Genomic DNA, 14,776 nt, shown 5'->3' on the forward strand with positions numbered 1-14,776 from the left:
AATTTCTAAGTGTGTTGGCAGTTTAGCGAGTGTTCATTCTAACCAAAAGACAAAAGTTGTAGCTTCTCCATTGCAAACACTGGCAGGTTAGTGTTTGTGTTCTTTACTCATAAAACACAACGGTATCTTGTTTCCAATGATATCACCTGTAGTTGTGTAATCTAACCCGACACTCCAACAGAATAAAGTGACCCTCCCCTGGGATCTAAATAGCGTCACACAAATCAAGTACAGTATTTTATCTTTAGCACATACAGATGAATTCACTTGAATTCTGGGGGCAACAGTGTGACATCTTCGATTTTCTGACAAAGTTTCACTTTTCTATACCATGTCTGTTCTGTAATAGTAAAAATAATTATAAATCTAGTCTTCTCAGTCATCTCGTCCCGGCAGGGAGGAGGAGAACCAGAGCTCAGAAAATTGAATTGGAACCTCGACATTCAGTTACAACTGTGTGAAAGCAGAGAAACTGATGAATGCCATTTGATATAGTTGAAACTATATGGAACTGGTAATCACAACAGTAAAATGTAAGTCAGTTAAATACATTTGTATATTTAAAAAGGGGGAAATGTGAAAAGATAATGTAATGTAGTTCCATTAGTCATATAATAACTCCTTTAGGGAACAAAATAAAGACAAACCTCAATGTGCACACTAGAAACACACATTTGCAGAATGTGCGTACAACCAATTATAAACTACAAACCGCCTTCCTCAGTGTAGGCTGACACAAATTAACCAGTAAAGAGCACAATTACACAAATTAGGCTACTTGCGAGCAAAAAGCCTCACACTACTGCAGATTTACCGGCAGAATAAATCACCATTAAGGCAAACAACACAGAAATGTATAATGTATAATCTCCACAGCAGCTGCAGCCCAGAAGCAAACACGAGAGAGCCAGTGCAATTCATACACACCGAGTAACACACAAGGTAACACAGTGGTTGTTGGTTGTTCTTAGAGTTCATCCATTAATGTATGTGTTGCTGTGCTCACCTGTCTGAACTATGAATGTGACTGTGAATTGTACAGTGTATTTACAGCAGCAGAGCGGCCCTGCACACTTGACTGAGAGCACGAGTTCCTCCGTACAGGAGGCAAATCATCAGTGTCACCTCAGTGGACACATAGCTCTGCCCCCCCCCCCCCCCACACCAGGAGCAGCCTCTCTGCTGCAGCTGCAGATTTAAAGCCTCCCTTTTGTTTCATTCTCACACACTCCATCATGGCTCCATCATGGGCCTTTTGTATTTACCGTCTTGTGGATGCAGCTGAGAAAGGCACAATGTACAAGGGGGATGAAAAAAAACCAGTAAACTCAACAGAATGCATCATATCTGATTGTATATCAACCTCAAATATGTTACAAAATATTAACTTCAATATATTACATATTAAATGTATTACGATTATGTTCACAATGATATTAAAATTAAATGATATTAAAAAGCGTCCAGGCTGAGATACTTGTATTTTCTATTAATGGTTTCCTTCTCTGGTTAAAACTCTATGTTGTTTAAACTCAATACGTTTGTGTCATTCTTTGGTGATTAGTCCACATTATTATTATTATTTTCACGGACACTATACAGAATATGGCTGCGCTTTCTGGACTAGTCAAGCCTACTGCCATTCTAGCTGGTGTGTGTGTGTGTGTCCGTGTGTGTGTGTGTGTGTGTGTGTGTGTTTGTGTGTGTGTGTGCACATGTCTATCTATAGTTATGAGGGCCAATTCTGGTTCAATAGCCTCATTGTGAGACATTCTGGCTGGCCCTGACAAATTCAATGGGCTGTTTGATGGTTAAGACTTGGTTTTAGGGTTAGTGTTATAATTAGGTTTAGGTTAGGGTAAGGGTTAGGGTTAGGCATTTAGTTGTGATGGTTAAGGTCAGGGTAAGAGGCTAGGGAATCCAATATGTCAAAGAGTATCCTCACAGAGAGACGTGCATGTGTGTGCGTGTAGACTCTTTGTTTGTTTTTTACTACTGAACGGCTCAGGGCTCTGATAACCTAGATTAACTCTTTAATGTGTCTACTGTTAATGCTTTTATTAAGTGTGAATGAGTTAGAATTATTTTTAATGATGCATTTAATTTTAACCGGACTTCTCACAGCTCAGTTAAACTTGTTCTGCTCTATGTGGTCACTTAGACTGTGTTGTAATGCAATTGATTTCACAACAAGGGACATTTGGGCACAGCTCACTAATACTTATTTTGACCAGCAGCCATTGCCAAGCTGCTGAGCTGCAGATAGGATCATTACTTTGAAATAAGTCAACGTGCAGGTTATGGACATCGGCTGAGCCTTTAGATCTGATAAACCGACGAGTGAAATAAGTGATGACAGGAAAAGGTTGAAAGCAATAAGCCACAGAGCTTGTGTTACCACATAAAATGAACCGCAATTCACACATATAAAACATGAAAAGAATTCCAAAGAAATCCTTTAAAAAATACTGTGTTACATGTACTTTCACTGTACAGCTTTTCTATACAGTCTCAACATGTGGGGTTCCCCCGAATCCAAGTGTAGAGGACTGGACATAACAAAACATGGGGCACAGTTACTCTGCTCTACAAAGGCTTGTGTTTGGTATCATGCACCTGAACCTCCCCTTTGGAAATTCTCAGCAGATCTCTTTAAAGAAAGAGCCACAACACCCAAATCATTCAGCTATTAGGTTTCCCCCTGAATGTTTTTGAAACAGCAAATGAACCCAATATTCACCTTTTAGTATTGTTGCTACCACTTGTATGTACACACCCGCATCATAATTAAGTTTAGACTGATTGGGTGGCTAAGATGTTTGGTTTTTTTTGCCCTGCACAGTCACACATGCACAGTTTCCCTGTCACACCACACACACAGCCTTGCTTGCAGGGATCCCACCTTCCTTCCTCCATCCAGCCCGGCCCACCGTGTGCCTGACTCCGGACAAGACACACCTGCTTCCACTCAGCCACAGCCCCTTTGAAGTGAGCATGTGGAGGTCTATTTTGTACAGCGCCTAGGGCTGCTCGGCCCTAATTTCCCACAGTATACACAGATTATCTGTTCCTGGGTAATGCAAACAGAGGGATCATCTAAATGTATGTGAACGCCCCTAATGGCCCCGGCCAATTGGTCCTGGAACAGGGCTGTTGGATCTGGGAAGGCTGCAGTTAAGATTTGCACTGTAGCTATTCGTCAAAGGGATTACACAGGTCTGCAGGGCTTTTTTCCACAAGTCAGGAGTTATTGGTATGGGAGTCTTACAAACTTATGATGTATATATATCATCCCTTTCTGCTGGATTTGGACTGAGCTGCCTCTACTTATTCATAAACTAAACATGAAACAGTTCCAATTCCTTGAAAGGTTTGGATATTTTTTTTTCCAATCAGTGGAGATATCCTCGGGTGAATACTTGAGATTGGCTCCTATCCTATTGGCTCTGCTGTTGACATTGTGTAGATTAGTTTAAGGCAGCAAAAGTATGGCAAATATTGGCCACATGTGCTTTTCAAATTGATATTTAAGTCATTTATATGTCAAACGGTATACTGAAGTAGAAATCCAAACTGATACCATTGATTTTGCAGGTTCATAATCAAATGCACAAATCTCTGCCTGTTAGTGAATTATTTTGAACTTGCACACTTGGATCCAATTCATCCACATTTAACAAACAACCTTGAATGTCACCGAGAATGACAGACAACCACAAGAAAGTTTGCAATGCAGTTAATGAGTTTAAAGGTACCACAGCATCTGTTGTGGGCCTCTTTGAGTCAGACTGACAGGTACAGAGAGAAAATCCAGTCGCCGAAAACAAGCTGCTTCCCACAGATGTTGTTGACAGATGACAGTTGCTAGGCATTGTTATACCCGTCGAGAAGATAGGAGCGCTCCCGCTCTGCACCTGATAGACCGCACAAAGGCCTTCACGCAGCAGGCCCAGGAATTCAGCTCAAGTCCGGGGGAAGCCAGAGAAATCCACCTGGAGGGGCGGTGCAGCCAAACAGAACTCCTCCTCAGTGCAATAACTTCACTGCGAAATCTGCCAGCTCCCGTCAAGTACTTTGTTAATGAGGATTCGGTGCCTGCTTTGGATGCTTGTGAATACTCATTGACAGCAGATGCCTGCCTGCCTTCATCACCCACTAACCCCCTTCAAGCAAATCATTATTTTCAGGGATGTTCCCCCCGAGCGAATGACAGGTTTCCCATGATACGCATTCATCAGCCGATCACATTCTAAAGATGACAGATCAGGAAATCACCCGCATATGCAGCTGCAGCTACATCAGAAGCTGATCTGCGATGGAAAAATACGTGATTTACGTCTGGGATGACGGAAATTACAAGTGAGCATCGGCAGGCATTCTCAGGCTCTCTGTTGACGCTCGTGTCTTGGACAGACTACAGATGATGTCAAGGCGTGTGCACGGAAACACTTCAGACTCTTGACAAATTGCCGTCTTTGGTTTTATTGGCGTTTGACCTTGAAAGTGATATGGAATCCATTCATAATATGAGAGGGCATAGATTATGAGCCAATGTGTTTCCAATAGAGCGCAGATCCATCCGTGCTAGCTGGTTTATGAGCATTTTGAAGTGGTTATTGAGGGAGTGCCATGAGTGAGGGGTACAGGGATTGCCTTTCCCAAAGCTTTCTTTAGGGCAGACATGGCATCCTTAAAATCATTTACATTAAATCCAATGCTTCACTGTAATAGAATCTAAACCAGACTGGCAGCCACGGCTTAAAGCTTTCATACTGTGTAATTGTCTCCAACTGGAAACATCTTGCTGCTGTGACTAACTACAAGCCAGGATTGGTTGTTGATCCACCGACAAGAGTTACCAAACAAGACACAGTAAATAAATGAAATTTAAAAGCTATGATTTCAGTCAAAATCCTATTAGAATAAACTGTATCCATTAGTTTTACGTTTTGTAGAGCATCATTCCATAATTGAAAGGCTGTGAGTCAACTGTCCTGGGTTGTCATTTTTAAATGCAACATACAATTTAGATGTTTAAGTGTTAGACAAAACAAAATGCATTTCTCTTTGTGTGACCATGCAAACAATTGCTTTCTGCAGCTCTTTTTGGTTCTTCTCTGACCTGGGTCACCATTTAACTGTTGAGGTGCAGTGGGAGAATATGGTGACCTGATGGTGGCTCATTGGGAATTTACAGTGGCAGTGTTAATGGTGGGACCTGATTACAAATGTTTGAATAAAGTGTATTTTATTTCCCCTTTTACATTAGAAGTTTGATGATTGTGTTAATTAAAAAAAAGTCTTCACTGTAACTTACACACAGAAACTGCAGTCCCTCACCTGTTCACCACAGTATAAGCTGTTTGTTGTGTGTCTGAGCCAAGCAGCAAAACCATGACATCATTACACCCCTGTAATAAAAGTGTGTTTAGCTAATGTTTAAGTGGCTGACAAGCTGCATAAGTGCTGCGCTCAAGACTGCCAACATGGTGTTGATCGAACAGTAATGCAGCAAAAAGTACTTGAACATTAACCTGATAACATTCAATTGACTGAGGTTAATGCTAACTCTGAGTAAAGGTGGAATGAGGATAATGTCAGTCAGTGTTGGCTAACCCTGCTGTGCTTATGGCTCATGCATTTTATGTGGTAGCTTCTTGTTTAATTGTCAATGGGATAGAAAATACATTTTCATAGATCATGTGATTTTTCTTCCAAAGTCCAGTCGCTAAGATGATAGCACAACACTACTGAAATGTAAGATAATGCTTGTTAATGCAACAGTCAAAGCATGATTGTCTTTTTGCTCAGTGGCATCACGCAAATGCATGAATTGCTTTATTTTTAATTGTTTCTGATGGTGCGCATTATGAGAGAAATGTATCCTCGATTGGTGTCAAACCAGAAAAAAAACTTCAAGATCCACACGAGTGTGCAACAGAATTATTTCTGCACAAATCCCATTAACAATGATGTTCTCTAGGGACTATTCATCCAAACAAGAAAGAACGATTATAGATGACTAGTTTACGTCACAAAAATTAATCAGATTATGATGTCGTAAACTATTTCAGAGAGGTGCTTAGTACAGTAGTGTACAGCACGGCACAGTGTGATGTTGATTCTAGCACCAATCCACTGCTGACTTTCTGGCCTTTATGATGGATTACAGACTCGCACACAACTCAAGCCCCATCTGCATACACATGGGTATGCCATTTCCCTAATCCAACTTATATAAAAAGGCACGATTTATCATACCCCCGCCTCTTTCTTTCTTCCAGGTTATAATGAGGTATGGAGAAACTGAAAGGATTAGGTTACCAGGAAATTGAAAAGGTGCAGGAGCAGCCAGAGATGGGAGATTACGAGGGTTTATAATACACAGCATGATGAGGATAACACATGTGTGTGTGTGTGTGTTTAACGTGGTGCGCGAGGTGGTCCAGCCCATGGGACAGAGTTAGATGGAAGGTGGTGATAGATGTTTAGCGATACCTGCGGACAAATGAGAGTGCAGTGAGGGAGGGTCTTACCCTTAAGGTGAGGCCAGCATTCATGTGATTCAACTTGATTAAAACACACAGCCCAGTAAATGCTGTCTGTCAGAGCCTCTGTATGTAAACACTGAGCTTTCATTATCCATTAAATATGATAAAGTATGCTGAAGTTGAAAACTTGCGCTGAAAGTCCCATTTGGTTTTCAGAGAACTGGATTTTCACCTGACCATTGAGCCACCGCTGCCACAGTTTGATGCTTTGTTTCTTTAGGGACATTTTAGAGCAGAGACAGCAGAGTGGCAAATAAATGAAGACAGACCCCAGAGAGGATGTGTGCATGCAAATGCTATGTTTGTGTTTGTGATTATGCTTGTAATAGGTGCGCATTTGTATGAATAAATCAGTAATGATGTACTGCAATGTCTATTGTTTGTTTCCATTTCTGTGTGCAACTTAGTGTTTTTGTGCACAGGAAGATGACAGCAGGGGGTCTCTTCAGAAGCACTCTTGCTGTGAATCAACCCTGGGCTTCCTCTCAAATATAATTACCACTCTGTAATTATTGACTCGTTTGTTTGATATTTATTTATTTATTAGTTCGTTATTTTTCCGATGGGGGCTTGGCTTTGCGGACAATAAGTCAGACATAATGTGCACTTAAACGTAATCATTAACTCTGATTTTCTTATCGTCATTATCCTCACATAATGTGTTTGAAACCTCGAGACAGCATCTCACATGAGGCAGTAATAAGTATGCTGCGGGTGTATGACTTTATAGTCTCCACTGAGCCAGAAAATCAAAGGTGGAGGGAGAAATGTGCTTGTTTCTGTTGGGCTAATTACAATTTCTGGTCTCAGTCGTCCATTCTATATAACCATATCCATGGAATCATATCTATACTGTTATATTTGTTCATGACCCTGTATCTAACTGGTATGTTCCAGTAAATATTTAGCAGGAATCTGGGGTCTAATGAACAAGCAGACGATGTTGGTGTGAGTCAGCATCAGCTGAAGAAAAAAGCCAGCAATGCCTCATTAAAGATAATAGATGACCATTAAAATACCGAAGACAGAAGAATTTTGATATGAGAGTCTAGGCTGCGTGTACCAAATATTATTTACAATTCATGCCCTGGAGTGATACAAAACCTGCTGCTCCTATCTATCAAGCTGGGAATAGTATATCTGGGTCATATGAAAGCTACTGTTTTGTGTGATGACAACCTTGACTGTGTAACTATCAGAAAATCCTGCTGAATGTGTCGGCCTCTGAGGTTCGATTCCCCTAAAGGTGTCCATGCTGACATTATCATTTGTTATTATAACTTGGCTTCCTGTCAGCCAAAGAACATTGTAGTCACAATGCTACCTGTTGAGCTCTGGGTAGGGGCCAACATTGCTGCACCAAAGTTTGATTGGCTGAGAAACAGCCAACATCACCTGACCAGACCTGTTGTGAACAAGTCAAAACCTAGCCAGACGAAGAAAATCACCTTAGTGTGCAGATATTCATATTATTATGCACAGTCTGCGTTGTCATATCACTTTGATATCTTTTAAGGTGCTTTTAGACGTGGACAGGACATTCTCCGGAGTTTCTCTGGAGGAAGTGTTTGTGTTTAACGCAAATGTCTGAGTGACTTTCTCCACCTGCCCCCCAAGTATGAAGTCTCCAGAAACTCCCGAGGAGCAGATGTGGCAACATATGGAGAGTCCTCTGCAGGATCGAACATGCGACTCGAAAAAAATAAATAAAACAAGAAAACAAATATCTCTGCATGAAAAAGCAAAGCCATACACGCAGAACACACCGACAAAGATGACAGGAGAGTTAGTGGTTAAAAGAGCAGACGCCAGTCAATGTGCTGTAAAACGAAAACAAGTGATCTCACCAGCAGAATGAATATGTCACGTCCTTCCTTGGCCTGCTGCACCTCCCCTTACCTGGATCCTCTAGAGGATTTGTTGTTGTTGTGAGTGCGTCTGAGCCGAGAATCTCAAGCTGCTTCATTCATGTGTGAAAGAAAACCTCTAGAGAAAGTCTGGACCCAGTTCTCCTGAGTTCCTCTGGAGGTCACGGCTGAAAACGGCTTTAGTTTGACTGATCAGGAGATTCATACCCTCAATGACAAGTTTTTGTGAATTTTGTGAACATATGCCAGCTAAATCTAACAGGCAAACACCACACAATGCTGAACATGGAAAACATGTTGATTGTTATAGCACAGAATACATCCCCTGGCCTATTCTACCAGATTCAGTAAAAGTCAAACTAATAACACGTATTATTAGTTGATGCTGATTCATTAATGTGTGCCCTCATTCGGTAAAAATAATAAAGCACTTTATCCTTAAAATCAGAGGTCTTCTTCCTATGATAGCATCTTTACTGTATGATACATTTCATCAATCCATGATTTATCAATCCATGCACTTGATTCATCATTCAATTCGCTCAGACCAGTATGGGTAATATTTTTTGTTGTAGCTATGTCACACCGAATTACTTTTATTATTAAATAAAGTTTACAAAAATAAGTTGATAAAGCCATTATTTTAATAATCAAAGTTAACATAATTCTCCATGAGCTAAACAAGCATAAACTAAAAGCTGAAAAAAAGGTCACATGGGAGCGCTCCTCTTAAAACTCCACCCAGCATGCAAAATTTAATTAGTGTGATGAGTCCCTTGTGTATCATTACACTATTCCTTCATAGCCATCTCCCTCTGCTGTGCACTTAATGCAATATCAGGGTTTTACTTTGGCACCGACATGACTGTTAACCTCAGCTGCGTTTTCAATGTCAAACCAGATGCATCAGCGGTGATTCATGGCATTATTAAAGACCAATAAAATCACAGAAAACTATCTGCTGTACACCGCTTGCAAACACTGCACTATTATTTACAATAAAGCATCTTTCTAGTGCTCTCCAGATGAAAGAAAGCCACCGCAGGGTTACATTTGGATGAGAGGAGAACGATGTATGAATAAGCTGTATGCATATCCTTAGGTGACAGTGGAGAAATCATTTGTGACTGAGTAAGGAGACAAGATATAGGACAAGACAAGTGCAATCCACAGTGGCTGTGTTGGATTACATGTGTAAAAGGAAGGTGTTCTGCTGTATTAACATTTGTAATGCTGATCACACCACCCTCACGGTATCCTCACACAGGATCAGACATGCAATGAGCTCCTACTTATCTACATCTCCTGGTTCGTTCTTAATCAAAGACAGCTCATGGCCCATGGCCCTCTAATCATTGTCTGGTTTGTTCTTTTTTCTTTTTTACTTAAAGTGCACTGGCTGAGCTCATCTTGTTTTTATTCTTCAGTTTGGATCGGTGACTTTGACATTCGTAACCAAGCAATGGACATTATTCAGTTCGCAGTTGGTGGTGGGTGAGGAGCCCACAGGTGGCGTAAGACCTGAATCTATTCTTTTTTTTTATATAACCCCACATGCCAAAGGGATCTTTACTAACACCATGACCCACTTCAAGTGTCAGTGCCTCAGCACATACCGCTGTCCTATTTCCCAGCATCTGTGTGTGTCAGTGGTCCAAAAAAGAAGCGAATGTTTGACATTCTGAATTTTTACTACTTCTGTCCGTGTGAGGCATTCAGACTGGGCCATGGGCACGACTGGATGTGCATGAAATTATGTGAAGTGGCCTGCCTTCTCCTTTCGTGCCCAGTAATACCAGAAAGTGTCAAAGTAATATTCATTTTTACATCCTGGTGAAAGACATCATAATGTAGCTGGGTGAAAAAAGCTTGAAGTAAATTCAAGGGAACCTGTACCATTGATGCATGTTTCCTAAATAAATGTAAACCAAACCAAAACTCTTTAGCTGGAGCTTAGCAGGTCTATGCAGATGGTGTCTATATAATAGGAATATGAATATTTCTTGCAATTTGGACTTTCCTTCATTCCATACCATGAAAGCTCAACACTGCATGGCAAGGCATTTGGGGATTGGCCGATGGCACACATGTGTACATTATAGCTCTTTGTGTTTGTTAGTGAATTCATTATTCAATCATAATTCACTTAATTTTTGTATGAAACTCTATATACATGTTGTATGCATGTTACATGATAAATGCTGGTCTGTCAGATAGATGGATTTGAATCTAGTCTTAAAAGAGATATTGAACTAGTGAGCTGGAGGAGCACCGCTCCACACACCTTCACCTGCATTGTCAGACCAGGATGAGGAGGAAGAGGAGGATACAACTAGACCTCTTCTCCCTTCATTCTTCTCTTCAACATCGAAAGTGTTAGTAAAAACTGAATACCAAGTGTCCACAGAGGATCCACGTTTCATTGCTGAGGATGATTATGAAAAGTGTCCATCATTCTTTTATGGTTCATAGAGTTTTCAAATGTTAGTGGACCTAATGGATTAAGTTCTGAAAATAAAAAAGTCATTGTGTGAGGTTAGTGATAGTGTGGCTGACTCCCAATACACAATAGTGTTGTGCTCACTGGCAGTGCCCATGGATTCCCACTTGGCCCATAATTGTCACAACATAATACTCACATGATAGGTTCAGGACAGCCTTACAACTCAAGCACCTATATTAGTCATATAGAGAATAAAACAGATCTTTGTTGCAGTCTAAAAGAAATCTCTTATACTTTGGTGATCAAGTGGCAAAAAACGTTTTACGTTATTATACGTTAAGTGGGAAACATTGGAAGCAGGGCTGAATGACAGAACCATCTGCTCTCTTACAGTATTACATATGCTACACAAGTCTGGTCAGCTCACTTCTTTCAAATTTCACAGCCCAGATTTTTCTGTTCTGAAGTCTCCAGCTCTAATTGACACAGACTCAAGTAGCATTACTTGATCAGATCCGGTACATATACCGTCCTCTGCAGCTCCAAAAGGCTTGTTGTTTTCACATACACAGTGCTATCTACCAATAACTGGAAATTCCCCCTTGAAGGGTTTTAGGAATGCTCAAACAAAGTGCCTGTTGGATCATAGCTGTTGCGACCCCTGGGTGGTCAACAAATGTGTGCAATAATGTTCACCATCACACATCATCACACACCAACAGTAGAGCAAGCACAACCAATGCATGGAGTGACTGAAGAGTGAAGGGTTTCAACTTTCCCCTCAAGCCCCCTTTTTTAATAATGATGCCTTGGAAGAAATATTGTCTGAAAGTTGTCAATGATGATTGTGTCGTGCCCAAATTGCGTCCCACTTTTGTGTGTAACCGGTTGGAAAGAAATAGAACACTTTTTTTGGGGGCATCTAAAAAAAAAAAATGAAAGGATATGTTTAGGAAATGTTTTATTGTTGCTTTTATAAATAAACCTTAATTTGTGGTTGCCAATCAAACTGGGTAAGTCTGTATTACAGTGTTAAAACAAATAAATCAAAGGAAGACTCCCTGGAAGAATTATGAATTTAATGGATTGTAAACTCACGTCTTTTCATTTTTGTGTATGGTTTCTCATGTGTTGTTTTCGGCGACAGTCTGAACCAATGTCAACCTATAAACCTAAGATTAATCGACTCATCCTCCAGTGTCTTCCCTTTAATTTTCTTCCTGTCTAAAGTCACATGGAATGAATTGTCATATACTTCTCTCAGCAAGAAATAAAATACCAGAAAGTGTTGTGTTCTCAAAAAGGTCTTTGAACATTTCCCAGTTGTATTATAAAATAGTGAAGAACACCTTGCACAGTGCCAAATAACTTTTGTTAAACAGAAACTGATCTCTCTCACCCTAGAGCTGAATGTCAGGAGTGGAGCTTTCATTTACTGAGATTAGAGGACGCAGGCCACTTGAACTGCGTGAGGAGACACATTTAAAACACGATGTATTATTCATCCTCCACCTTGTGCTACTGTATTCCTCGAATAACATCAAGGATACAAACTGGCACAGATCACAGTATGAGGGCTCCTGCTTTGTCTGTTGTCTGACTGTGAGGGCCGTGATTATCTCAAACACATCTGACCAGATCAAGTCTCAAGATGAGCTCACTGGGTTTGGCAAACACACTTAATAACATACACAACACAGGGATTAAAGTTTAAAAAAAAAAATCTGTCTGTAGGGATGGTGGGGTTAACATTCCAGTGGCGCACTGATTTATCCCCATATGAACCTCCCTTGAGCCCAGAAGGGCCCTCCTACCTCATCAATGAGCCGCTTTCAAATAAAACACACTATACTATGGATTGGCTGAATGTTTCTATACTAGGAAATATGCATCCACATGTTCAATATGCACTGCTAATAAACATTTTTAATTCAACACCCACTAGTCAGGGATAATCCATTGCTTTCCATTTTGCATTATCCAGTTTTGAGTTTTGACTGAACCTTGACTGAGATACTGGATAATCAAATTATGTGTGCCAATTAGGAGTGCCATCACACCAAAACTATTGTAATCTTGACAGATTTGTTGGCATGTGTTTGTGTGTGTCTGTGTTTGTCCATGTGTGCGCACGTGTGAGAGAGAGAGAGAGAGAGAGAGAGAGAGAGAGAGAGAGAGAGAGAGAGAGAAAGTAAATCAATGCAATGCTATTGGGTCCTACTTATTTGAAATAGTCTAAAAAAATAGAAAATCAATGTGTGGGTCAGCGATAATACTGTGACCACAAATAAATCAATATATGTGAAACACTGAGGAGTGTAAATATTTTCAGTTCATTAGGGAACTGTATTGGATCAGAGAATGTCGGCTGAGTAGGGGGTCCTTCGTTGTGGCTCTGGATGCAGTAGTGTTCCCTCTTGCGATGCGCATTGCTGGGGAGAAATTTTGGCCAACTGTTCTTTGCTGTATTGTTTTAATTTTGCAAGAGTTTTCGACCATGAACTGCCTGTTTAGGGTGTCTGATTCAATTCAGGACTTTGACGAGGCCACTCCAAACCCTTCTTTTGAGCCGTTCAGAGGCAGACTTGCTTGATCGCTTTGGATCATTGTCCTATGTAACCCATATACACTTAAGCATCATGAACTGATGGGCCGACATTCTCCTTCAGTTCATTCATGGTTCCCTCAATGATAGCAAGTGATAAGTGATCCAGAAAGGAGGAGCAAAACAGCCCCAGACAATGTGTATGTGTTTTTTGTGGTATTTTGTGTGAGCTTAATGACAGAATTGGGACCCAAGTCCTCCAACTAAGTTCGACCTTTGACTCATCAGTCCACAGAATATTGTCTCAAAAGTTATGGGGGTAATCAACATGTTTTTTGACAAATCTAAGGCAAGCCTTTGTGTTGTTTTAGGTCAGCAGGGGTTCTTGCCTTGCAACTCTCCCATGGATGCCTTTTTTTTTACCAGTGTCTTTCTCATTATGGAAACATTGACATTGACCTTAACTGAGGCGAGACATGTCTGCACTTCTGTAGAGGTCTGTCTGGGTTCTTTTGTGGGCTCACGGACGAGTTGTTGAAGCCCTCTTGAAAGAGTGAGGGTCTCACTTCTGCTGAGGGTCACCACTGTTCCTAGATTTCTCCCTTTGTAGATAATCACTGCGATTCTTAGGAGCCCCAGAGTCTCAGCAATGACTTTGTATCACTTCTTTATATCTCAGTATTATATGTTGCTTTTTAAAGGCAATGTCAGTGATGCTCAAATTAATTGGTTAATTTGTTGTTTTATATGCTGAGTGGGACTGAGTTTCTAAATCCATCAATCCTAATTTCAAAACTGCACTCTGTGATAACTGGGGTCATATTTGTCTGATATTAGAATTAGTTTGATGATCTGAAACATTAGGGCGAATATACAAAATAAAATACCTATAAACCTCTGAATAATACCACCTGTAGATTTATTTAGGTTTATTTCATTTTGGAACACAGCATTTCTCTGATATCAGTCATAGAATAGCATTAGTTCTGCCGGTTTGCTCCTCTGGTCAACATAATTGTGCAGAGAGGTTGTTGACTTAATCCTGGATGCGAGGGGGAAGTTTAGCTCACCAGCAATGAGCACACAACCTTCCAGCTACTGTGAGCTACAATGTGAGTTAATTATAATTTTAATGAGATTGGGATCAATCCACACAGCATGTGTAGTAACTGGATACCCCATTCAGAGCTCCTTCTTTCTGTTCAGGACACCACTTATTCTGGATGAAGTGAGTCAACAAATGAGATTTCTAATTGAGAGACATCTGGGGTGAACTATGAGGAATTCTTCAGCCTGTTTTTGTGTGTATGTAGCTGACGCAATTTAATGCAATGACTGTGACATTTCCTCCGACCTGTTGGTGATGTTT

The sequence above is a fragment of the Hippoglossus hippoglossus genome, chromosome 21 (assembly GCF_009819705.1).
Source record: "Hippoglossus hippoglossus isolate fHipHip1 chromosome 21, fHipHip1.pri, whole genome shotgun sequence".
NCBI classification, from domain to species: Eukaryota; Metazoa; Chordata; class Actinopteri; order Pleuronectiformes; family Pleuronectidae; genus Hippoglossus; species Hippoglossus hippoglossus.